We start from the raw sequence: 24,532 nt of genomic DNA on the forward strand, positions 1-24,532 counted from the left end.
ATACTGTAAATAAGTGTTATACTGTAAAATGTGTACGTAATACTGTAAATAAGTACGTAATACTGCAAATGAGTATGTAATACTGTAAATGAGTAATTCTGTAAATGAGTAATACTGTAAATGAGTAATGCTGTAAATAAGTAATACTGTAAATAAGTAATACTGAAAATGAGTAAGTAATACTGTAAATGAGTACTTTATACTGTAAATGAGTAATACTGTAAATGAGTAAGTAATACTGTAAATGAGTACATAATACTGTAAATGAGTAATACTGTAAATGAGTAAGTAATACTGTAAATGAGTATGTAATACTGTAAATAAGTATGTAATACTGTAAAAGTGTGTAATACTGTAAATAAGTATGTAACACTGTAAAATGAGTACGTAATACTGTAAATAAGTATGAAATACTGTAAATAAGTAATACTGTAAATGAGTACATAATACTGTAAATAAGTATGTCATACTGTAAAATGAGTACGTAATACTGTAAATAAGTATGTAATACTGTAAATGAGTACGTAATACTGTAAATAAGTACATAATACTGTAAATGAGTACGTAATACTGCAAATAAGTACGTAATACTGTAAATAAGTACGTAATACTGTAAATAAGTACATAAAACTGTAAATGAGTACGTAATACTGTAAATAAGTAATACTGTAAATAAGTATGTAAAACTGTAAAATGAGTACATAATACTGTAAATGAGTACGTAATACTGTAAATAAGTACATAATACTGTAAATGAGTACGTAATACTGTAAATGAGTACGTAATACTGTAAAATGAGTACGTAATACTGTAAATAAGTACATAATACTGTAAAATTAGTACGTAATACTGTAAATAAGTATGTAATACTGTAAATGAGTACGTAATACTGTAAATAAGTACATAATACTGTAAATGAGTACGTAATACTGTAAATGAGTAATACTGTAAATGAGTACATAATACTGTAAATAAGTATGTCATACTGTAAAATGAGTACGTAATACTGTAAATAAGTATGTAATACTGTAAATAAGTAATACTGTAAATAAGTACATAATACTGTAAATAAGTATGTAATACTGTAAAATGAGTACGTAATTTTGTAAATAAGTATGTAATACTGTAAAATGAGTACCTAATACTGTAAATAAGTACATAATACTGTAAATGAGTATGTAATACTGTAAATAAGTATGTAATACTGTAAATAAGTAATACTGTAAAATGAGTACATAATACTGTAAATAAGTATGTCATACTGTAAATAAGTACGTAATACTGTAAATAAGTACATAATACTGTAAATGAGTATATAATACTGTAAATAAGTACGTAATACTGTAAATAAGTATTTAATACTGTAAATGAGTATGTAATACTGTATATGAGTACATAATACTGTAAATAAGTACGTAATACTGTAAATGAGTACGTAATACTGTAAATAAGTACGTAATACTGTAAAATGAGTACGTAATACTGTAAATAAGTACGTAATACTGTAAATGAGTAATACTGTAAATGAGTACATAATACTGTAAATAAGTATGTCATACTGTAAAATGAGTACGTAATACTGTAAATAAGTATGTCATACTGTAAAATGAGTACGTAATACTGTAAATAAGTATGTAATACTGTAAATAAGTAATACTGTAAATGAGTACATAATGCTGTAAATAAGTATGTAATACTGTAAATAAGTAATACTGTAAATGAGTACATAATACTGTAAATAAGTATGTAATACTGTAAAATGAGTACGTAATACTGTAAATAAGTATGTAATACTGTAAAATGAGTACGTAATACTGTAAATAAGTATGTAATACTGTAAAATGAGTACGTAATACTGTAAATAAGTATGTTATACTGTAAATAAAAATGTTTTTAAGTCTGAGAGAGTAGAAAATATTGCTGTATATTAGTATTCGGTGCTACCCTTGAATTATAATTGAAAATAGCAAAAAGAAAGAGAAATTATTAGGACATATGTAAATGTCCCAAAAAAGCAAGGGCTTGCTTTTTTGGGACATACTGTAAATAAGTACGTAATACTGTAAATAAGTACATAATACTGTAAATGAGTATATAATACTGTAAATAAGTACGTAATACTGTAAATAAGTATTTAATACTGTAAATGAGTACGTAATACTGTATATGAGTACATAATACTGTAAATAAGTACGTAATACTGTAAATGAGTACGTAATACTGTAAATGAGTACATAATACTGTAAATAAGTACGTAATACTGTAAATGAGTACGTAATACTGTAAATAAGTACGTAATACTGTAAATGAGTACGTAATACTGTAAATGAGTACATAATACTGTAAATGAGTACGTAATACTGTAAATGAGTACATAATACTGTAAATGAGTACGTAATACTGTAAATGAGTACGTAATACTGTAAATGAGTACATAATACTGTAAATGAGTACGTAATACTGTAAATAAGTATGTAATCCTGTAAATGAGTGCGTAATACTGTAAATAAGTATGTAATCCTGTAAATAAGTATGTAATACTGTAAATGAGTATGTAATACTCTAATGTGGGGATCAGTGCTCACATGGCATGTCACATGTGAGCAGCACAACTTACATAGTTTGTCACTTAGTGTACTGTGAGGATCAAAACTTTGAGGTACAGAGGGACATTGGATCCAGTAGATACCAGGCACAGGCGTGCTATTTTGCAGTCAATTAAAGGTCGATTTTACCTTCAGGAAATGGGATTCAGGCTTGAATATGTTATATTATCAGTTTGCTGAGTCTACAGACCTGTTTTCTTGTGAAAACTGTCTAAAGCAGTGCTTGCTTCCTTGTTGCTTATGTCTCCTATTAATGAACATTTGGGCTGTAATACGGTGACAGCAAAAGACAGGATAGCTGTAATACAGAGGCAGCCGTAGAGATGATGGAACAGTCAGTGTGTCAGTATTTGGCCCAATGGAAATGACTGTAATAAAGTAGTTGCATTATGAAGGATAAAACTGGCAGAGTGACAATAAGACACTGGCAGCAGTAGATTCTAGACTGGATAGATCTGGCAGAGTGGACACAGTAGGCAGTGGGCACAGGGCTGAGGCAAACTGGACTTGACCGTCAGCCATTAGATGCAGTTGGCACTGGGCACAGGCAGGCTGGACTTTGCTGGCACCACTAGACAAGATTAAACTGGCAGAGTGGCAATATGACACTAGCAGTTTGGCAGTACTAGCCATATGTAATTTGCAGAGAGGCAGCAGTAGGCCAGATGGAACTAGTAAACTTACTTTAATATGATTGCAGCAGTAGGCATGTCAGGATGGCACTGGCAGAGTGGCAGCAGAAGGCCAGATGGAACTAGTAAACTGACAGTAATATGGTGGCAGCAATACAGCAGTAGGCACGTCAGGATGGCACTAATTAACTAGCTGTAATACAGTGGAAGCAGTAGGTAATAGCCACAGTAGGATGGCACTGGCAGAGTGGCAGGAGCAGGCCAGATGGAACAAGTTAACTGACTGTAATACAGTGGCAGCAGTAGGTATTAGTCACAGCAGAATGGCACTGGCAGAGTGGCAGCTGTAGGTCAGGTGAAACTAGCAAACTGAACTGTAATACGGTTGCAGCATTAGGCACAGGAAGCTGGCAGCAGTAGGCCAGATGGATCTAGTAAATTAGCTGAAATACAGTGGCAGCATTAGGCATGATAGGATGGCACTAGCAGAGTGGCAGCAGTTGGCCAGATGAAGCTAGTAACTTGGCTATAATACTGTGGCACTAAAGAAAGGGGGATCTAAGAGATCTAAGAGCTACAAGCATATACCAAGGAATCTATGTGTCTGTAACTTTACAATCTGCACTGGAATAATGCTGTAATTTAATGTTCTTATACAAAAAGAAAATTATTAACCTGTTAAAACACAAACAATAATAAATAAATAAAAAAAAAAAGTCAATTGGAGCCTAAGGGGCATATTTATCAAGCTCCGTATGGACCTTGATGCCCCTTGTTTCTGGCCAACCTTCAGGCTCGCCGGAAACAGAAGTTATAACTTGTCCGCCTGCTCAGAGGCTGCGGATAGAAATCAATCCGATCAAATACGATTGGTTGATTGACACCCCCTGCTAGCGGCTGATTGGCCATGAATCTGCAGGGGGCGGCATTGCACTAGCAGTTCACAAGAACTGCTGGTGCCATGATAAATGCCGGCAGAGTATGCTGTTGGCATTTATCAATGTGCGGCGGACATGATACGCTACTTCCTATCATCTCCGCTCGCAAATTGATAAATATGACCCTAAATCCCAACTCCAAATGTGCATAAGTGATCCCAGGGATTACTTCTCAGTGGAAATAAAATCACCCCTGTGATTTTAACACATGTTTTAATAAATTGTTTTAACATTTATCTGAGTTCACTTCTATCTGCTCCTGCTGGAGTCTCCCATAGCATTTATATCTAGAGCTTTATGTGAAGCTCTGCAATATGTGAGTATACAACTTACATGTGAATCAACCCTGTAGTCTCACAGGGCTTCACCATTGGCAGCACTGTTTTATTTGAGGTTAACCCTTGGGGGCCTATTTACTATGGTGCGAGCGGACATGATACGATATAGCAGATCATGTCCGCTGCAAATCGATAAATGCTGACAGCATATGCTGTCGGCATTTATCATTGCACTAGTAGTTCTTGTGCAGGAGGTGTCAGCCGCTAGCAGGGGGTGTCAATCAAACCGATCGTATTCGATCGGGTTGATTTCTGTCCGCAGCCTCAGAGCAGGCGGACAGGTTATGGAGCAGCGATCTTTAGACCGCTGCTTCATAACTTCTGTTTCCAGCGAGCCTACAGAGCTTGATAAATATGCCCCTTGGAGTTCAACCGCAGCATTCATTTCCACTGAGAAGTAATCCCTGGTATCACTTATGCACATTTGGAGTTGGGATTTAGTCTCCAATTGAATTTTTTGCTTTGCACTAACACATTGTTTGTTTGTTTTTAATTTGTTCTTATACTTATATATACACAAATAGCGTATATAACAGGCAGTTTAAAAACTGGGAGAGATATCTAATCCATAAATGTAATTTGTATTCAGAACAAAAACCCTATCTAAATATATAAAAGCAACAGGTTGGCCAACCAGAACCATTATAAAAATGGAAATATAAAAATGATGACACATAACACATTTAATTAGAATATATAATGCATTGAGTCCTGAGAAAATATATACTTTGCATATGGTATAGAGGAACATATATTTTCTATAGGGAGCCCTTTTTTCCTAATAGCTATTTTTTTGGTGCAGAGTAGAATTATATTGTCTATTTATATAATACGGTGGCAGTGGCACGGCAGGATGGGACTGGCAGAGTGGTAGCAGTAGGGGGTGTAATATGGTTGCAGCAGTTGGCAGTTGCACCACAGGATGGCACTGGCAGAGTGGTAGTAGGCCTGATGGAACTAATAGTAAACTGGCTGTAATATGGTGGCAGCAGTAGGCATGGCAGGATGGCACAAGCAAAGTGGCAATAACAAACAACAGCAAATGTCCAGCACAGAGGGTACTATATGCAAGCCACAGGAGCACCACAAAACTCCCAAAATAGCATGCAAAGAGTCTAAAAGTGGCAGCAAAAATGAGTTTAATTTAAACACACACAGGGAACAGCAGAGCAACGTTTGGGGAGTGATCTCTTTGTCAAGCTTGACAAAGGGATCACTCCCGAAACGTTGCTCTGCTGTGTTTAGATTAAACTCCTTTTTGCTGCCACTTTTGGACTCTTTACAAACAAGTGGCAGCAGTAGGTCAGATGGAACTAGTAAAGTGGCTGCAGATGGCAAGCAGCATGACACTGCCAGAGTGGTAGCACCAGGCCAGATGGAACTAGTAAACTGGCTATAATATGGTGGCAGCAGTAGACAGTGACATGGTAGGATGGTACTGGCAGAATAACAGCAGCAGGCCAGATGGAACTAGTAAACTGGTTGTAATAAGTTGGCAACAGTAGGCATGGCAGAATGGCAGCAGCTAGCATTTCAGGATGGCACTGGCATAGTTAGAGCACAAGGCCAGATGGAACTAGTAAACTTGCTCTAATACAGTGGTCGCAGTAGACAGTGGCGCGGCAGGATAGCACTGGCAGAGTGGAAGCAGTAGGGCAGATGAAACTAGTAAACTGGCTGAAATATGGTGGCAGGAGTATTCAGTGGCATGTCAGGATGGCAATAGCAGAGTGGCAGCAGTAGGCCAGGTAGAACTGGCTGTTATACAGTGGCAGCAATAGGCAGGATGGAACTGGCAGAGTAGCAATATGACTTTGGCAGCAGTAGACTAGACAGTGGACACTAGACATGATGTAATGGGAAGAGAGGCAATATGAGAATGGCAGCAGTCAGCAGAATGGAACTGACAGTATGACACTGGGAGCAGCAGGCTTGATGGAACTGTCTGTAAAACAGTGGCAGCAGTAGGCAGTGTTGGGGTTTTCTAGAAGTTTACAGACAGGTGTGAAAAAAATATAAATTTAATCAGCATGGAAAACTAAACAAGGGTATCTAAGCGTGGGGAGGTTGAATTTTAAAAAAGGTAATTTGCTCTACTAGGTGTGGTGAGAGCTGTGACCTCTGTGGGTTTAGGATATTCCCTGTCACAGAGAAAACTCTTGTTCTGCTAGGAAAGCTGCTCTTGGGAAACTAAATAAAGGCCGACCATAAATGACTTTTTTACCTTTAAATAAAATACTTAGCTCAGGACAAATAAGAGGTTTAGACAAAAGGTAATGATATATACCGGTGCTGAGATCTAAAATACTTGAAAATGAACCAGTCAAGAAAGAAAAAAAAAGAGAGATCTCACAATAGCACTCTTGTCAAATATTCAACCTGGTTTTAATCACTTAAGGATTAAAGAGTTATATCCTCTATATAAGTGAACACAAAACACTATCACTTGATAATGATAATTTACAACAGGGTAAAAGAAAATAAATTATGTGCATATAAAAAGCACCTACGAATAAATATATATATATATATATATATATATATATATATATATATATATATATATATATATATATATATATATATATATATAATATATATATATATAAAGAAAAAACTGCTATGCAATTACCTGAGAACATAAAATACAATATCCCAGAGGCATGGAGGCCTATTTATCAAGCCGTCGACCGCGAATACTTTGGAATTCCGCAGCGTAATTGTGGAGAGCCTGATTCCCCTTATTTTTCAAAGCCTACAGACCGGCAAAAGTTGAAATCTGTGACGTAACATACGATCCGCTGGTCTCAGTCCAACACAGATCGATGCTTACGTCATTACAGATGTTCCAAATACAAATTCGGCACTATCTGACAACTTTTGCAAGTTATCAAACTGCTAACCGGTATGCTCGCCACTATTCCGGCCCCACGTACCTGGTTTTCAATCCGTCGCCCTGGCGGTGGAGGATGCCATAGGAATCAATGGGAGTCTGAAAGCAGTGAAAGCTCATGTTCGATGCTGCCAGATATCCCATTGATTTATATGGGAGAATAAAAGTTTTGTTTACACCTAACACCCTAACATAAGCCCTGAGTCTAAACACCCCTAATCTGCCGCCCCAACATCACCGCCACCTACATAATGTTATTAACCCCTATTCTGCCGCTCCCTACACCGCCGCCACCTACATTATACTTATTAACCCCTAATCTGCCGTCCCCTACACCATACTTATTAACCCTTTATCTTCAGTCCCCGACATCACCGCCACCTAAATTATACTTATTAACCCCTAATCTTTTACCTGAAAATAAAAAATACAAATACCCCCCAACAGTAAAACCCACCACCCACACAATGTATGGGCATTGCACTTAAAAGGGCATTTAGCTCTTTTTCAAAAGGCCAAACCCTGATCTAAAATTAAATCCCACCCAATAAACCCTTAAAAAAGCCTAACACTAACCCCCGAAGATCCACTTACAGTTTCTGAAGAGCCGACATCCATCCTCAATGAAGCGTCAGAAGTCCTCATTGAAGCCAGCAGAAGTCTTCATCCAAGCGGGCCGACATCTTCATCCAACCGGGCAGAAGTCTTCATCCAGACGGCATCTTCTATCTTCATCCATCCGGCGCGGAGCGGCTCCATCTTCAAGACATCCGACGTAGAGCATCCTCTTCTTACGACGTCTTCTTCCGAATGAAGGGTCCTTTAAATGACGTCATCCAAGATCAGCCAATTGGAATTAAGGTTGAAAAAATCATCCTTAATTCTAATCAGCCAATAGGATTGAGCTTGCATTCTATTGGCTATTCCAATCAGGACACAATCACTACTATAAAATGATAATATAATAGTAGAGAAAGACTTAAAGTGAAGGTAAACTTTGATGAATGAAAGCCTGGTTTTTAAAAATACTATTAAAAACAGAGGCACTTTCATTCATCAAAGTTTAGAAAGCAGCAGTTTTGTTTAAAAACTTACCTTTGTTCTTTTCACAGCCAGAGCAGCTTTCCCCACCCGGAGATCCTCTCTTCACACGTCAGCAATGACTAATCCAGCTTCCTCCAATCACGGCTTTCCCCAAAGTGGAGTCATTGCCTGAGGCCATGCCGTGATTAGAGGAAGCCGGATTAGTCATTGCTGACGTGTGAAGAGAGGATCTCCATGTGGGGGAAGCTGCACTGGCTGTGAAAAGTACAAAGGTACGTTTTTAAACAAAATGGCTGCATTCTAAACTTTGATGAATGAAAGTGCCCCTGTTTTTAATAGAAATTTTAAAAAAACGGGCTTTCATTCATCAAAGTTTACCTTCACTTTAAGTAATCTAGTAACGTAATGCAGAAATTACTTTAACTATTAATATATATATATATATATATATATATATATATATATATATATATATATATATATATATACAAAAAAATCACAGATAATCATTCAGATATTGCAGTAGGCAAGTTCACAACTTTGCTTGTTCTCTCTTAAAACTATTAACTATTACAACCCCCCACACCACACACACACACACACACACACAAAAACCTTGCCGAACAGGCAAACACAATTTACAGGGCTAAATCAATAGAGCACATCTAACACAGGAACTGAGCAGAGGGGGTGTTATACCAGCCACAGGATTGGTAAGATCACTGTCAGATGATCAGGATTGCAGCACTGTGATTGGTACTACCATGGAAACTTGGACTATATGAAAGAATACCAAATGTTTTATTGAACGATTTTTAGCTATCACAACACTCTCCAATTAGTTATTTGATATTAAATTAATTAAACAAATACACAAAATTTGTTTTTGTATTTTTAAATTATTTTAATAACGAATGTACATGTCTATGTAACCTGTTTTGCTAGTGCATTCCTAAGTGCTGCATTTGGAATTATTGCTAGAGGTTCTCATTTGGGGCCTGATGATCGAAACATGAGATGATATAAAATGATCATCCAGCACTGCAAGATCCCTAGTGAAATTATAAAAAGGCAGAGTTTGCTTTACTTCTCCATAGGGTGTTCCCTGCATTTGTGTAGGTGGAGAGACAAGTCCAGTGCAATATTGCATTACATGACATGACAGTTATGCTGCATTTACATGTTTTGCTTTGTATTCTATATTACTTTACACTTCAGATTCAATTTTATTACATTTAAACTTTGAGCTTTCTATTTTGTATTTTATTTTGTATATAGCAGTGTATTTAGGATTGTGATTTTATAAATTCTGATTATGCTTTCACAATTTTATGTGTAACTTTAACAAATTAGGAACATAAAACTTTCAGCTTCAGTTTCCCAGAGAGCTTCATTACTTGCTATGGGCCAGATAATCAAGCATTTTCTAGTTTGGAGAGAAGTTGTGATGTAGACTTCACAGGAGTTGAAATCACAAAATTTTCTAAGAAAAAGTCCCTGAGATATGCCTTCCAAATAATGATACAAAAATTCACATAGGAGATAGAAGGTTACTGGAGAACACCTGGGGATGATATAAAGGGGGATATTTATCAAAGCGTTAACTAATAATACGCTGGAATGCAGCATTGTATTTGACTCAAGATTGATTCTCCATAGTTAACAAAGCATCAAGATCATCAAATGTTGAAAAAAATGACGAAATATACACTCCCGCAATCTCAGTCCGACGCAGATCGATGCTTGCATCATTACAGATGTTTCGAATTCACATTCGACTCGATTTGACCCTTTTCCCAATTTATCAAACATTTAACAGGTACGCTCGCATCTATTCCGACGCAGCGTATCTAGTTTTCAAACCGCCACTCTTGAGGCCGCGGATGCCAAAGAAATCAATGGGAGTCTGAAAACACAGAAAGCTTATGTTCGATGCTGCAAGAGAATGAAGCATAATACATAATAAAAGTAAATTAGAAACTCTATTAAAATTGTATACCCTTTCTAAATCAAATATTATTGCTCCACATTTGGTGCACTAGTAGATATAGGGATAAAAATGAAAAATACATTACTACTTATGGATTTATACTACAACTTTGTCTCTCATTACAAAGCAAGGGGACAATATTATTTCTCCAAATTTGGCGCAACATTTTGCCCCAAACTAGTCGCACTAATATATATAGAGATAAAAATGAAATAAATACACAACATAATATAGCTAACTTCCTTTTTATTTTTTTGATAAATCTATTTGCATCATGTTTAAGTCATATAATACAAGTTCCACTCTCCACTTCGCACCAAATTTGGAGCAACACTTTTCACACCAATTATGACGCAAACTCATAAACAACCCACACACTAGTGACTTTTTCAACCACTTTTGATTGGAATATGGATAATCACATGGTTTATGACATCAGCCAATCTGATTCAAAATACATTTTAAACTATTACTAACGAATCAAATTGCTTGATACTTGTGTCATTGATCACTCATCAGAACTTGTAAGTGCCATTTGTTATTATTATTATTATTATCGGTTATTTGTAGAGCGCCAACAGATTGTGTATTATACTTTGAAAGTATGTATATGTGAATTTAGTATTAAAGATAAACATTGATGCTGACATTAGTAATATTTTAGACAATGATTTTAAAATTTGAATGACGTTTGATTCAATATAATCTTAAGCTGATAGCTCAAAGGGATAGCCCACCTAACATTAAATTGTCATGAATCAGAGACTGGCATGCTATTTTCAGTGTATTTCTTCCTTCTCTTGAATTTCTTTTTTAGTAAGAAATGTCATCTTATATGCCAGCCCATTTTGTAAAACACCTGTGTAGGGGTGGTTTTTAAAACTAGATTGCAATCAGGAGGGGTTACACAGGTACAGAGAGAAAACTGGCCCAGCTCTTAAAATATCTTTTGATTGCAAATAAATACATATGATACCCTGATTACATGTTATATTGACAATTATTCCTGCTCAGAATAATAATAAATTTACACTATATACATATAGTGGTATAAATAAACACAGAGATATAAAAGACAAAATTGTTTAGAACAAAAAAAGTTATTTAGGGACATGTAAATATGTTTGCAAAAGATTTCTGACATAACACACACATATATAAATATATATATATATATATATATATATATATATATATACACACACACAAGTATGCAAAGATATATGTACAAATTCTAGCATTAATAATCATTTATAAAAAAAAAACATGAGATAAAAGCATATCATTACTTTTAGAAATACAAATACATATTAATTTATGTGAAAGTATCAAATAACAGATTTTTTTGTATAACATAAATATAAAAATAACTTTCTATGAGATATTGTTTGTTGAGGTATTAATTTCTAGCTATTTCTTGGACATTAACAGATGAAAAATAATAGATTAGCTTTAGAGAAATGTGCTTGTTCATGGACAGTAATGAAATGGTATAAATAAAGTTAGGAAAAAACAGAATAACCGCAACATCGTTGACTGTTAGTTGGCAACAGTTCGTATGCAGATTCGCGGCAGCGATGTCTAGCGAGCGTATTGATGCCGGCGAATGCACCGAGATTGACGCTTTGATAAATATCCCCCATAAGCTTAGTTTACATCAATTACAAATTGAACTAAAATGTTTTCACTACGATTTAACTTGCTTTTGTCTATATTTTGGTATATAATACTTTTGTTAGTCAAAATAAGTGTATTGTGAATTTTGAGTGAACATCACCTGCTTACAGCTGGCAAGATAATTCAGTGAGACCAGCTTGTTTAAAATGCTTACAAAATTTCACAGGACTGGTGAGCGAGCTTCGAACATAACCTGGAAACTGCTCTGTTCAGCCCAGGGAACTCCCTTGTCCCTTCCAATTTCAGAAACTGTCAGTTTACAATAGAGAAAATACAAAGTGCAATGATACACAAAAAAATATACAAAGTAGGATCCTAACAGCCAGATTACGAGTTTTGAGTTATGAGTATAACGCTGCTTTTTCCTTAACGCTGCTATTACAAGTCTTGTAGGTATAGGTGTACTGCACACTTTTTTGACCATCACGCAACGTCAGTACCGCACTTCTAAAAAAGTCCCTTTTCAATGGGACTCCCATAGCGCCGGTATTACTAGTTTTGCCTGGGAGGCCAAAAAGTGAGCGTTACACCTTGCTTTTAAGGGCAATGCCCATCCAAATACCCTTTTCAGGGCAATGGGGAGCTTAGGTTTATTTAGATAGGATTTTATTTGAGGGGTTTGGTTGTGTGGGTGATGGCTTTTACTGTTGGGGGGGTTGTTTGTATTTTTTTTACAGGTAAAAGAGCTGATTTCTTTGGGGCAATGATCCGCAAAAGGCCCTTTTAAGGGCCATTGGCAGTTTAGTGTAGGCTAGGGTTTTTTATTTTGGGGGAGGGGGATTTTTTATTTTGATAGGGCTATTAGATTAGGAGTAATTTGTTTTTATTTTTGATAATTTCTTTTTTTATTTTGTGTAATTTAGTATTTATTTTCTTTTGTAATTTAGATAAATGTATTTTGTTAATTTAATTTATTTAATTTTATTATAATGTTAGGTGTTAGTGTAACTCAGGTTAGGTTTTATTTTACAGGTAACTTTGTATTTATTTTAACTAGGTAGCTAGTAAATAGTTCATAACTATTTACTAACTAATCTACCTAGTTAAAATAAATACAAATTTACCTGTGAAATAAAAATAAAACCTAAGCTAATAACAATGTAACTATTAGTTATATTGTAGCTAGCTTAGGGTTTATTTTACAGGTAAGTAAGTATTTAGTTTTAAATAGGAATTATTTAGTTATTAATAGTACGTTTTATTTAGAATTATTTAATTATATTAAAGTTAGGGGGTGTTAGGGTTACGTTAGGGTTAGGATTAGATTTAGGGTTACGTTAGGGGTTAATATATTTATTTAGTGTTAGTGATGGGGGAGGACAGAGGTTTAGGGGTTAATAACTTTAGTATAGTGGCGGCAGCGACATTGAGGGTGGCAGATTAGGAGTTAAAAATTATGTTGGGGCGACAGATTAGGGGTTAATAAGTGTAGGTAGGTGGCGGCGACATTGGGGGCGACAGATTAGGGGTTAATAAGTGTAGGTAGGTGGCGGCGACAGATTAGGGGTTAATAAGTGTAAGTAGGTGGCGGCGACATTGGGGACGGCAGATTAGGGGTTAATAAATGTAATGTAGGTGGCGGCGATGTCAGGGGCAGCAGATTAGGGGTGTTTAGACTCTGTGTTTATGTTAGGGTGTTAGGTTTAAACATACATTTTTTTCCCCATAGACATCAATGGGGCTGCGTTAAGGAGCTTTACGCTCCGCGATTGCAGGTGTTAGGCTTTTTTTTTTAGCCGGCTCTTCCCATTGATGCCTATGGGGAAATCGTGCACGAGCGCGTCAAAACACTGCTTGTATTTGGCTGAGGTATGGAGCTCAACGCAACCATATCGCCCACACAAGCCGTTTTTTTTGCAAACCTGTAATAGCAGCGCTATTAAAGGTGAGCGGTGGAAATAACTTGCAAGTTATTAGCGAGCCAGCCATAACGCAAAACTTGTAATCTGGCTGTAAATTATTAAACTAACACAGAAACATTCAAAGCATTATCAATATGTGTAATATCACTTCTATATCAAAATTTAAATGTATTTAAGTAGAAATAAGAAAGTGCAAAGCATAAATGCAATAATACAGAAAAGACCCAATCTGAAATGAATAGTAATATAAAATACAATGCACAAAGTGTAAACAAACTCATATTATGCAGTGCTATATTGCACTGGGCTTGTCCCTTCTTTACATACATAAATGAGAGAGATCTCACAGTGCTGGAGATTTCCGCCCTTTTTCTTTTGAAAATTTCTGAAGCCTAAGGGGCCGATTTATTTAAGTGCGAACGGACATGATACGAAGTAGCGTATCATGTCCGCTGCACATCGATAAATGCTGAAAGCATACACTGTCGGCATTTATCATTGCACAAGCAGTTCTTGTGAACTGCTTGTGCAATGCCACCCCCTGCAGATTCGCATCAATTCTAGGGGGTGTCAATCAGCCCGATCGTATAGGATCGGGCGGATTGATATCCGCAGCCTCAGAGCAGGTGGATAAGTTATGTTGCAGCGGTCTTTAGAAACATTTGGAGCTTGATAATTCGGCCCCTATACTACAATTTGTCTCCAAGCTTGAGAACCTTTGAATATCAGGGCCTAAGTTTTGATATTTGATATTCAGGCAGAGATAAGAAAAGGAGGCATTTGTGTGTATAGAAAACGATAAAATAAGGAGATCTGATTTCCCTGCAAGCTCAGACCATTTTAATGGGCTGTTGTGTCAAAAAAGAAAATCACCTATTTCATATACAAAATAAACCTAAACAAGCAATTCTCATACATATTATACACATTAAGGGGATTTTTTTTTTTACAATATGCTGTCCCTTTAACCTCTTTGGTTGAAGTGCAGTGCAAGCAAATGGTTAAATGGACATGAAGCACTTGTCTTTAATATAAAATAGAAATCTGGCTAATTTGCATGCTCTTTGTGTTAGTTTGTGGCTCAGTAACTTAATTTTCCTATCTCCTTCAACTAGGGACAGTGGCTAACCTTAGTTAAAAGCTATGGTACTAAACTGTACAAAGCATTTTTTGGATGTGAAAACGGCATCAGCCTTTACTAAGAATATCATATGTTGGAATGAGTGACAGGAGGAGAAAAAGGACGAAACCAAAAAATGCTGCAGCTGTGCCAGTAGGGGTTTAAGGCTCACGTAAGGCTTTTTATGGCATCCACCTGCCAGGTTGTTGATGGGATGGGAAATGGCCCTCCCAAGGTTTAGAGCTGAAGGCCTTTTGAGGGTTTGTTGTGAACAACTCATTCTGTGTCATCAAAATGTATTAAGGGACTAGTAAATACAGTAGATTTGCGCAGGGGCGAAACTACAGGGGGTGCAGAGGTCGCAATTGCGACTGGGCCCCCAAGGGTGGGGGCCCAGCTTAAAAAAAATGTTTTTTTTTTTTTGTTTTTTTTACAATAAAAAACGTTGACCTGCCACTGCCTGTACTGATATCATGTGAGTGTGACATGATGCTTCACTAGTGTCTCTGACTACAGGGGTTAGTCTTTCTGTTTTACCCATTGGTGTTTATGTGTGTGTGTGTTTATGTGTGTGTGTGTATGTGACTGTGTGTGTATTTATGCATGTGTGTGTGTAACCAGCAAAATACAGACCTTGTTACTACAGCATGGGGGGCAGGGTTAAACAGTGCCAGTCTATAAAGTACCACTATACACTATATACAGTAAGGGGGGGGGCTGGACCATGTCACAGACTACTGTGGTCACTTTATAAAGTACTGGGGCGGGTAGGGTCAGGTCAGCCATCTCACCGGCAGATTACAGACTGTGTCACTGACTCACTATATACAGCACTGGTGGGTTAAACAGTGTCACTATATACAGTAATAGGGGGTCAGACCATCTCACAGACTGTGGGCACAGGGTATCTCCTTTTGCATACATGTAATCTGATTCACTTTTTTTTTCTGTGTTTTAATTATATATATATATATATATATATATATATATATATATATATATATATATATATATGTTTGATACAAAGGATAGGGTGCACACAGATAGAATTAGAGGGTAAAGCGTGTTGTGCTGGCAATCCTAAATGAATATAAACAAATTAATTAGAAAAGAGCTCTAATATGTCAAAAGAGCTAAAGCGGATACCTGGCCGCACCAACGCACCCCTACAGTATACTAAGGAATGACATCCTAAACAGGTCTGCTGAACATATGCTTTTAATAAAAACAAAGCCAAAAAAGATACATGCTGAGAATAATGGCAACAACAAGATTACAGCACACAAACATATACCAAGCGTAGTGCACTACTGTCAACTGTGAGCTAGCATTTGCAAAGTAATTGTTAACTCATGAGAAAGTCCGTCCTTGATGCCGGGCACTTAAGTGTTAAAAACACGCTCCGGTTTAAAGATTTAGACAAGTTACCGTCCTTGATATCTCATTATGTGTATACGTTCCGGTACCGGATTAAAGATGTAATGTGAGAGTCCAAAGGATGGTACTAGTACTATTGCAAACTTGATCCCATGTGCTAATGACAACTCCAACTTTAAACTTTCAGTGTGCAAGACGCAGCTGCATAGGCGGAATACATCGCTGTAAGCCACACCACGGATGAGATCCTGTCAGGTAATACCGTAGAGTGTGTGAAGATAGCGGAGGTAAGCCATGCAGTAATAAGTCTTGCACACTGAAAGTTTAAAGTTGGAGTTGTCATTAGCACATGGGATCAAGTGTGCAATAGTACTAGTACCATCCTTTGGACTCTCACATTACATCTTTAATCCGGTACCGGAACGTATACACATAATGAGATATCAAGGACGGTAACTTGTCTAAATCTTTAAACCGGAGCGTGTTTTTAACACTTAAGTGCCCGGCATCAAGGACGGACTTTCTCATGAGTTAACAATTACTTTGCAAATGCTAGCTCACAGTTGACAGTAGTGCACTACGCTTGGTATATGTTTGTGTGCTGTATCTTGTTGTTGCCATTATTCTCAGCATGTATCTTTTTTGGCTTTGTTTTTATTAAAAGCATATGTTCAGCAGACCTGTTTAGGATGTCATTCCTTAGTATACTGTAGGGGTGCGTTGGTGCGGCCAGGTATCCGCTTTAGCTCTTTTGACATATTAGAGCTCTTTTCTAATTAATTTGTTTATATATATATATATATATATATATATATATATATATATATATATATATATATATATATATATATATATATAAAAGATATATATCAAATTAATTTTTTTTGTGGGGGGGTTGGGGGGGCCTTCTTAGATTGTTGCACCTGGGCCCTGTGGTTTCTAGTTACGCCTCTGGATTTGCGTATTAAAAAGACAATGCAATATCACTTAGACTGAACTTTAAATAAGTAGTACATTTTTTCTGACAAATTTCAAAGTTATGTATATTTCCACTCCCCCTGTATCATGTGACAGCCATCAGCCAATCACAAATATATGTATATTTGTGAATTCTTGCACATGCTCAGTAGGAGCTGGTGACTCAAATGGTGTACATATAAAAAGACAGAACATTTTGTTAATGGAAGTAAATTGGAAAGTTGTTTAAAATTGCATGCTCTATCTGAATCATGAAAGTTTAATTTGAGTGTACCTTTAAAAATATAAAAAATGTAATTCCATTACACACAGTTGAATTGAATAAACATCAAATGCATAATAATGTCAGACACAGGTCTCCACAGGTCCCAGGGGGTCTGTCCTCATTGCATCCACAGCTGAATTCACCTTCCTCCAGCCAGACACTCGTTGTAAGCCAAGATTGCAACCGCCATCTAGCCCCACCTTCTTCCTTGCATGCGATTAGTGGATGTCCCAGAAGGCAGGCTAAGGGGCGGGCTTTACTTAGGACACACCTTAACTCCGCCCACTTGATCCCACAGAGATTCCTTTCACCTGTGCTGCTAGTCATCTGACAGGATAGCCCTAAATAATTCCTCAGACATTCACCCAGTCATTGCTTGGATGTTTTAGTCAGCCTAGCTACTATTCTCCTGGCATTCCTGTTTCCTAGTATCCTGGTATCCTGTCTTCCTGATATTATTCTGGACTCCCTGATTTGTGGACCTCGGCTTGCCTTTTTGACTGTGCTTTTTCCTGGCTCCTTTTATTCTGATGGATCCTTTGGTTTTGACCCTGCTTGCCCTTTGGACTTGTAGCCCCACTCTGGAATCACAAAAAAAAAAATATGGAGCACGCAGGAGCAGCTGATGTTCTGACCACACTAACAGAACAAGTTACTGCATTAACTCAAGTGCTGTAAGAACTACAGGCAAACCAAACCATACTGTTGCAAAGAGAACAACAGAGAGCTGCAGCTGTACCACTACCAGCTGACGCTGCAGCACAAGCGGCACCAGAACCATCCATTCCTATGCCTGAAAAGTTTTCTGGTAAGAGAAGTGATTTCAGAACTTTCATTTCTGCATGTGAACTGCGGTTTACCATAAAACCCTGCACATATGCCACAGATTATATCAAAGTGAGGACTACTGTTGCCCTGCTAACAGGCCAACTGCAACAATGGGCACATCAACTTCTTCGTACTTAACAGTCCACACCTGGCTACCTGGGCCCAATTTACTGCATCCATGCAGAGTATGTATGATGTATGGAGAGAGTGGTGTGTACTCAGTGGACACACCACGCCCTTAGGGGGCGCTTCCTCAGTTCCAATAATAGGTGATATGGTAGTGCTTGTAATGTCTCGACAAAAAAAAAAAAAAACAGGCCTAAATCTAGAAATATGATAATAGCAACAATTGTAAAACTATAAATAAAACCCTAAAAAATCTAAAATGTGGAGATAAGTAAGTAACCACAATGCTGAAAATGATAATAGTAAAAAACTATATATATATATATAAGAATATATATATATTACTAGAATATAAACATAGATTGGAAAAAATAATAAAATCAAATCAAAACCAAATAATGATAATGTGAAAGTCTATGAGTCCAGGGTAATGACAATTTCCAGATGTTTGAGGCTGCACTCTGTCAAAGGATGGCTATCCTGTAGTATGGAATCTAAAAAAGAATAAAAAACAGAGGCGCCACCATGGCCTAATATCGCCAGTACAGGTAAAATGAGCAGCAATATGAGAATGTGAATACTCACAAACATAAAGCACCCCACTGGTGCTAGTAGAGCAGACTGACACTTCTCAGTGGTTCAGCACACTATCCAAAGCGCAGAGACAGTCAGGAATCCTCTGACACTCCAATGTATATGTGCCTATGGATAAAGGAAAAAGCAACACGACATGGCCCAATATCATCAAGACAAGGGGAAAATAATACCAATTGCTTGCACTTACAAGATGGTGGGCACCTGCAGGTGCAATCTCAGCAAACTGGAGCCAAAACATCGCCCAGTAGACTTAAAACAGCAATCCTCAACAGGAACCAGGATCAATGATATAATTTATCACAGGAGGTGATAAAAACACACACAATAGCAAGTGTATAAAAGTATAAAAAGTCTTTATTAACACAGCGACGCGTTTCTCAGCCTGCTCAGGGCTGTTTCGTCAGTCTGCTCTACTAGCACCAGTGGGGTGCTTTATGTTTGTGAGTATTCACATTCTCATATTGCTGCTCATTTTACCTGCACTGGCGATATTAGGCCATGGTGGCGCCTCTGTTTTTTATTCTTTTTTAGAGTATGTATGATGAACCTCTACATGCTTCCACTGCATGATCTGCCCTCCATAATCTCTGACAAGGCCATCGCCCGGTTGAGGACTATGTAACAGACTTCCGGGAACTGGCACCTGATAATAATTATAATGAGAAAATGAGACAGGACTTCTGGAACATTTTCGCATAGGCTTATCTGACACCCTAAAGGAAGAGCTGGCTAGAGTTGATGTGCCTGACACCCTGGATGAAGTAATCACACTGACTACCCGGTTGGACTGGCGATTTCATGAAAGAAAAATGGAAAGAAACCAAATCTTCACATTATTTTGCCCAGTACCACAAGCAGATCCGCAAGCCCTGAATCTTCCACAGTTGAACCCATGCAGATAGGATTGGTTTGACCTCCCCTATCCAAAGAGGAAAGGAGATGCCGCCGGTCCCAAGGGTTATACCTCTGCTGCAGAAAGGCAAATCATCTCCTAAAAGACTGCCCAATTTGTCCTGCCTCTACCCAGGGTAAGAACATTTCTAAACTTCAACACTGGACTGCATCTGCTTCCTCTTCTACCTCTGCTTATCTATCTGTCTCTCCCTACAGTGGGGGAAAATAAGACACACAATACTACCGCCATCATTGATTCAGGGGCCAGCAGATACTTTATTTTCAAGGACTTAGTACAATAACTTCATATACCTACTCAAGAAAAACAGTTTCCTCTTTCATTATATGTGGTGGATGGATCTCCTATCAAGACTGGTCCCATACATAAAGAAACAAAACCTATACTGTTGACCTTTGGCAATCTACAAACGGAAACACTTCAGTTGGATATGGTGCCTTCAACCCTTTTTCCTCTGATTCTGGGACTCCCTTGGCTCCGATCCCATATTTCATCCATCAACTGGGAAACAGGAAGCTTGACCTTCTCCTCACAATACTGTCTACAGTCCTGCTTTTTACCCAGTCCTACACAGATTATTGCCTCCACAATTACAGGCTCGAGTACACTACCACCTCAATACCATGAATTCAAGGATGTTTTCAACAAGAAGAACATGGAACAATTGCCACCACATCACCCTATGATTGCCCCATAGACTTACTTCCAGGAGCACCCATTCCCTATGGACGGATATTCCCTATGATGCATAACTAAAGCACCTAAAAGAATATATCTCAGAGGAACTAAAGAAAGGCTTTATCCATCCTTCCACATATTTTTTTTGTAGAGAAGAAAGATGAGGACTCCACCCCTGTGTTGATTACTGCGCCCCCTTAATAACATAACTATAAAGAACAGACACCCACTTCCACTAATTCAAGAACTGCTAGATCACCTGCGTCAAGCCACTATATTCACCAAGCTTGACCTCCGAGGGGCCTACAACCTGGTGCAAATATGTACAAGAAACGTATGGAAAACAGCTTTCCGCTCATGCTACGGCCACTATGAATATACAGTTATGCCATTTGGCCTCTGTAATGCTCCAGCAACTTTTCAACACTTCCTGAACGGTGTATTCAGAGATTTACTGAACACCTACGTTGTAGTCTACTTGGACGACATACTGGTCTCCTCTCCAGATACACATTCCCATCACCAACATGTGGTAACAGTATTACAACATCTCCGTAAACAAATAGAAAAATTTGTGTTTATCACCTTACAAGTGGAAATTCTAGGATATCTTATGTCATGAACAGCTGTACCTTTAAGTCATATACTACTCTTATCATACACTCCCTATTTAAGGATCATATTTCCTCTTTCTCATTGCTTGAATAATTGTGTTCACCAGTGATACTTTGTAGCTGATGTTCCTCTTCGTTTGAGCCTTACTTTGCTTACTCCTGACCTAGGCAAAACTGGCTGCCTTCTCTCCCTGCTACGTTGGATGATTTGTTTTTACAACAGTACTTCAATACAAAACTTAACCGCTCTCCTGCAAGCTACTTACCTGCAGTTCCTGGAAGCAATCTCCTCCGTTCTCTTCACAGACGCTGTTCCTCCGATGCTGATGTCATCAGCCTCGTTTCCAGAAACAGACCTTTCCACATCCATAACATTTTGGATCCTCGTTGAGATTCTCAGAGGCTGTTACCGCAAGTATTCTCCTGCAGATGAAAATACGTTTATTATTCCATCTTGCTTGTAAATATACCTCAGTATATATATATATATATATATATATATATACAGGGGGGGGGAAAGTATTTAGTCAGCCACCAATTGTGCAAGTTCTCCCACTTAAGAAGATGAGAGAGGCCTGTAATTTTCATCATAGGTATACCTCAACTATGAAAGACAAAATATGGAAACAAATCCAGACAATCACATTGTCTGATTTGGAAAGAATTTATTTGCAAATTATGGTGGAAAATAAGTATTTGGTCAATATCAAAAGTTCATCTCAATACTTTGTTATATATCCTTTGTTGGCAATGACAGAGGTCAAACGTTTTCTGTAAGTCTTCACAAGGTTGTCACACACTGTTGCTGGTATGTTGGCCCTGCATGCAGATCTCCTCTAGAGCAGTGATGTTTTTGGGCTGTCGCTGGGCAACACAGACTTTCAACTCCCTCCAAAGGTTTTCTATGGGGTTGAGATCTGGAGATTGGCTAGGCCACTCCAGGACCTTGAAATACTTCTTACGAAGCCACTCCTTCATTGCCCGGGCAGTGTGTTTGGGATCATTGTCATGCTGAAAGACCCAGCCACGTTTCATATTCAATGCCTTTGCTGATGGAAGGAGGTTTGCACTCAAAATCTCACGATACATGGCCCCATTCATTATTTCATGTACACGGATCAGTCGTCCTGTTCCCTTTGCAGAGAAACAGCCCCAAAGCATGATGTGGCCACCGCCATGCTTCACAGTAGGTATGGTGTTCTCTCTCCTCCAAACACGACAAGTTGTGTTTCTACCAAACAGTTCTACTTTGGTTTCATCTGACCATATGACATTCTCCCAATCTGCTTCTGGATCATCCAAATGCTCTCTAGCATACTTCAGATGGGCCCGGACATGTACTGGCTCAAGCAGGGGGACACGTCTGGCACTGCAGGATCTGAGTCCCTGGCGGCGTAGTGTGTTACTGATGGTAGCCTTTGTTACGTTGGTCCCAACTCTCTGCAGGTCATTCACTAGGTCCCCCCGTGTGGTTCTGGGATGTTTGCTCACCGTTCTTGTGATCATTTTGACCCCACGGGGTGAGATCTTGCGTGGAGCCCCAGATCGAGGGAGATTATCAGTGGTCTTGTATGTCTTCCATTTTCTAATTATTGCTCCCACAGTTGATTTCTTCACACCAAGCCTCTTGCCTATTGCAGATTCAGTCTTCCCAGCCTCGTGCAGGTCTACAATTTTGTTTCTGGTGTCCTTTGACAGCTCTTTGGTCTTCACCATAGTGGAGTTTGGAGTGTGACAGTTTGAGGTTGTGGACAGGTGTCTTTTATACTGATAATAAGTTCAAACAGGTGCCATTAATACAGGTAATGAGTGGAGGACAGAGGAGCCTCTTAAATAAGAAGATACAGGTCTGTGAGAGCCAGAAATCTTGCTTGTTTGTAGGTGACCAAATACTTATTTTCCACCATAATTTGCAAATAAGTTCTTTCAAAATCAGACAATGTGATTGTCTGGATTTGTTTCCACATTTTGTCTCTCATAGTTGAGGTATGCCTATGATGAAAATTACAGGCCTCTCTCATCTTCTTAAGTGGGAGAACTTGCACAATTGGTGGCTGACTAAATACTTTTTTTGCCCCAATATATATATATATATATATATATATATATATTCCAAAAGAAATGGTCGCACTCTCAGGTCTTTTTTAGTGAAAAATCGTGGTAAATTTTAATGAAACGTTTTCGGGGTATTCTTCCCCATCATCAGCATAAACATACAGTGCATCAAACAAACTTAAATAGAAGCCTATTGCTCGTTAAACATAAATCAAAAATACCTGTGTGTGAAGATTTCTCAGTGTGGTGGCGCCAAACAGTGTGTATGTGGACCGCATGTTTGCGTTCCACTATGTGAACCGGAAGTGTTAAGTGCAATATTGTATCCGGTATCCTCATTTCTATACAAAGCTTATAATGTTATAATATCAATACAAATTTACTGTGTTAATAAATTAAGTTACTAAAGTATGTAATAGTGTTTCAAACTCTGTGCCATTATTGACAGTGTATCTTATTCTACATATTGTTACAATTGCGTGAATTTATTTAGCCGGTGCCTTCTGCACTACTCATAGGCTCATATATATGCATGTGCATTGTTCCCTATTATCTAAATTACATCTCCCTTACTGGAGTGCTACTATATTTCATTATGATGATCTCTGTGACAGGTTCTATAGAGTTCGCTGTCATCTTCTAGTTGTCATAGGAACCATTTGTTCTGCCGGTTCTACTTGGGCGGATGGATCTATTGATTTACCTAGTTCAGATTTACCACTATTCTATGGCCAGTATGTATTACCTTCATGTCTCACTATTACCATGATTTTTTGGACTTCATTCATTTACATATCACTTGTACTTGTCCTGGAATGTGCTTGTTGAAGGGGCTAAAAGTATTCTCTGGCACTTAGTGTATGTAGTATATGTATATCATCTTTAAGTCTCGTATATGTTATCCTAGGCTATATTTATAGATTATGTGATTGATCCCCTCCTATAGACCTAGATACCAGTAAAGGAGAATAAACTCCTCTAACCATTTAGCATGGGTAAAA

Source organism: Bombina bombina, chromosome 3 (assembly GCF_027579735.1).
Source record: "Bombina bombina isolate aBomBom1 chromosome 3, aBomBom1.pri, whole genome shotgun sequence".
Taxonomy (NCBI): Eukaryota; Metazoa; Chordata; class Amphibia; order Anura; family Bombinatoridae; genus Bombina; species Bombina bombina.